Below are 4,461 nucleotides of genomic sequence, written 5' to 3' on the forward strand. Positions count from 1 at the left end.
TCATCACTCAAGTGGCTCCTGCTRTTCTGATGTTTGCTGGTGCCAACAGATTCACTTCAAAGTGGCCTGCTTATATGCATGGGACAAATGGTGATTTTAATTTTTATGTTACCTGATTTCCCATTGCTTCTTCTTGCAACATCTGTGTTGATATGATATCTATTTTAAAACCAGAATGACATATAAATGCAAAATAATTCATATAAACCAGCATGCAATATAGCTGTCAATGAAGGAAAGTGCAGGGGATTAAATATGTATCATACAGGGAATACATTGTATTAACTAAATATAAGCATGTATTTTCTTGGGTTTTTTTGAGAATGAATAGGACAAATCAACAGAACAGGGATACCCCTAGTGAAACTTCACTGAAGTCAGTGGAGTTACACCAGGGATACATTTGGCTGATTCTTCTGCTAATGGCTATATGAAAGCCTTAATACAGAATTTCTGCATGTGTGAAGTGTACGCCAAGATAAATGCAACATGCTAAATGGAACCTTCTGATTTATTTAAATAAAATATATGTTACAAAAAACAGTGGATAATTGGAGTGGAATGGATCCAGACTGGAATCGTCTGTTTCATGTCTCCAGAGTGTCTGAGGGAGGAGCAGTAAGGAGTATCTTTCTTTTGTACTTAAGAAATGTAGGATATGCAGAGAGCAGTTAATTTCTTCAAACTGCTATGATCCACCAAGGGACTCACTCAGTGCTCTTTAGAAGACAAAGGCTGTAATCAGATGTAAAACAGCACTTTTGCCTGCAACCAGTATGGAGTGAGARACTACCAAACCCAGCCTGCTCTTGGCTGTTCATTACTTATCTCCCTTCCTTTCCCCTTCCAGAATCTCTCAGATCTACCAGCATCACTGTTACTCCCCAACTGGCCAAAATAATGTGTTTTTAAAAAATCCCATGAAAATTATTGAAGCTAAACAAGCTTGTTGGAATTGGACCGAGTAGGAGTACATGTGCATGGAGATGTGCTGGAAGTGGTAGCCACCAGACACGACACATGTCTGGGGCTGGGCTAGAAGAGGCAGTATCTCCATGTGGATCACTAGCAGCCTAAACAGCATCTTTGACCACAGCCTAACACCATGGACCTGCTGCTTATGACCCTCAACAACCTGCTTTTCACTGGCTACGTCTGTGCTTGTGCTGACCTGCAAAACAATTTCAGCCATGTAACTGTTGAGTTGCTCAGAGATCTACCTCATATCAAAGGTCTGGTGSGTTTCTCAAGTTCTGGGTTCCTCTGCTTTGTTATGCCCAACTGAACAGGTGCTCCGAGAGAATACCTAACCCACACTTGAGGGCTAGTGGGGCGGGAGGGGGTGGGGAGAGATGTCTATGTATCCAATGCAAGTGAGAGTATATGATAGACCCAGTTCTGAAGGAAAGCTAGAAGGAACTCTAGTGATCCTATAGGCATTATTGAAAATGYTACAAAGACGCTTCCTCAACACATGAAGCTCTTCTACTTTGCATGAAATAGTTATGTAAATTCCTCTAGGGTGAGGTCAGAGTAATCTCAAAAGCTAATGCCCTTATTAGCAGGATATCAGATATCTAACTGTTTACAGGTCCCACAGAGGAGCACAATAGGATGCAAAGTCCTCAGCCTAGATGGGTCACATTTAAGGATAAAAGGGTGATTTTGTGTTCATGTATGTCCTCACTGCTGGTAGCACTGATTATTTTGATTTTCAGGTATTGTCAAATACCAGGAGGAAGGAGAGTGAGAAGCCTCACATGCCAGATAGAAGCTAAAGCATTCCAGGAAATTCCATCAGATCCCTGGACACAAGTCATCTCACATGTTGAGAAATGTGATGCTGCAGCATATATATCAACGGAGGAGTTATCTTGGTTATATGAGTATTGCAGTATTTCTGTGTTTGTTAAAAGTAGCAGTGTTAGGAAAGCAAGATGGAGTGACAGTGCTTGCATAAACACATTGGGATGGAAAAAAGATTAAAATACTGACTGTAGGAAGAATTAAAGATGAGATTTTCAAAACTAGTTTCAGAAAGTTAACATTCAGTTCTCACTCATTTCTAATGGGAAAAGGTATCCAAATTGGAAACCTTTGAAAATGCCTCCTTTTTTTCTGAGAGAGTTAAATTCATTTTAATTGGTTGATAGTCTTCTGCTGTTTAAGCACTTTAGAAAATGTCACCATGAGTCAACAAAAATGTGCTAATCCATCACATCAGTGTATTTAACATTAGCATCCCAGCATGAAAACAAATTCATGGTTTGTTAGATASAAGGGTTCTGCACATCTTAAAAGATTAAATAAGCCTAGTGCAGAATCAGGCTCTGTAATAATTTCTGTTGTTGGGAAGCCATCCTGCAACCACACTCATCCACTGGAAGTGACAACTTTTCAGTCCAGCAGTTAATGTGCTGGACTGGGCCCCTGGAGCTGTGTACTTGGTTTTGCTCCTGGCCTGCAAAACACACTGCGTGAATTACTACAACTCTGCCAGCCTGGATTTCCCTGTTTAGATGGAAGAGAAAGACAATTTCTTAATAAAACTCTTTAGTAGGTGCTTGTTTTGTTTGATTAAGTCCAGCTTGCTTATTATTACTTAGACAGACTTCTTTCAAACAAGAAAGAATTTTTAAGACAGTGCCATTAATTTGTTCATGGCATATTTTGCATTGGTAATGTAACAAACAGTTCGCTTTGAACCTCACTTTCTTGCTGCACACAGAGATTTTCAGTTTCACAGTGCACCACCAATTCTGGAGCGGGAGCAGAGAGGAGAAAGAAAGTGATGATTTTGGCAGTGACACCATTGTGATTCGCTAAAATAGCAGCTCAACAAATCTAGTTTCACAAAAATCTCATGTTTTGTTAATTACTGACAGCTTTGATTTTAACTGAATGTGAAACAATGTGGAGAAATGGGCAAGCGTGGCCCCTGACTCTCCACTGCCTGGCTGAGCTCAGCAGGTGGGAGCAATCCGTCTCCAAGAAGGGGTCCAAGCACCAATCGTGGCCCCAGTTCTTGTGTCATGAGGCTCAGCAGATAAGACGCAGAGGGAGAGGTGCTGGAACCTGGCAATGAGATGACCAAAAGGGGCTCTTTCCACCCTCTCGTTGCTGGACTAGTAAGTGCTTTGAAATCTTGCCAAAAAGGAAAGTGAAGCAGGTTGCTCAGCCCCCAAGGGTTTCCTGGTGACGTACCCCTTTCCCCAGCCATGTTTTGATACAGGCAAAGATGAGAAGCTGTTGACCTCAGTTCTGTCTCACATAGAGAATTGGGAAGGGGAGGAAATTAGCTGCTTTAGACAGCCAGTGAGTTGAAGCATCCTTGTAGGGGGCAGTATATTTACAAGGGGAATCTTAAAGGGCAGATGCAGCCAGTCCATTTTGCCCATGCTTGCTTCAGACTAGGAACCATGTGTCTCATGCAAAACAGCAAAGCAGAAGAAACATGTCTGAAGTAAGAGTGAACAAAGTGGGCTAGAACAGATCCACTCCTCTTACACTTCATAAGTTGGCATTTCCTGACCACCTGGAAGCTCACTTGGAGTAACAGCTACACATACTTTGACGCTTGGCCTTTCTGGGTCACCCAGCCCTGGGCATGCACAAAGCGTGGACTCACTGGGCAAGCTTGAGAGCTGCACTTCAGACTGAGGTCTCCTGGGCAAAAACATGGGAGCTTTGCAGGAGCGGGTACCAGTTCTGCAACTCCTGCCCTCCCTGCCTCTCTCTCTCAGTGAATATGTTAGAAGATAAGAGAGCGGAGAATAAGATCTAGATACAATAAAGAAGAGGCTTTTCTCACCCTGCCATCAGAACATGGGGACATTCAAAGAAATAGGAGAGTGAAAAATTTAAAGCTAATGAAAGAGATAAGATTTTTATGCATACATACAGTTAAGTAAAGTATTTCTGCTCCAGAAGATCTCAGTGGGCAAATGCAACAGATTTTTTTTTAAAACGACCTGATGTTTATCCATTTAACAGAAGTATCCAGCCGGGTGAATAAATTTGAGAAAAGCAAGAAAAACCCTACAATTGCAAGGTTTCAACCCATTTTTAATGAGCAGAGACTAGGATTAAAATATTACTAAGAACCAGGGATCCTGAGGGTGCTTCTGTGATGACAAGATACTGGTCTAGGAAGACTGCTGGCCAAGTTGAAGCCATTCTTGTGTAACTGTGCTCCTAATGATCCAGTGGCAACTTGTTTATTGACCTATGTTTGTTGTGTTGGGTAAATGTCACATCCATTTCTTGTGTCTTTATTACTATAGCTCACCAGGCTCTGTGTGTGTGTTTGTATATGCATAATACATAGACATAATTACACATAAGTCCTTCAGTGTCATTTTTCCCGGAGCAGCATAACACTTCGCATAAGAAATGAATTTTTGTAGGAATAATGCCATAGAGATTTTTTCCAACCATTTTTTCCTTTTTACTAACATATAA

This window comes from Rhea americana, unplaced genomic scaffold (assembly GCF_003343005.1).
Source record: "Rhea americana isolate MKP2758 unplaced genomic scaffold, rheAme1 scaffold_31, whole genome shotgun sequence".
Taxonomy (NCBI): domain Eukaryota; kingdom Metazoa; phylum Chordata; class Aves; order Rheiformes; family Rheidae; genus Rhea; species Rhea americana.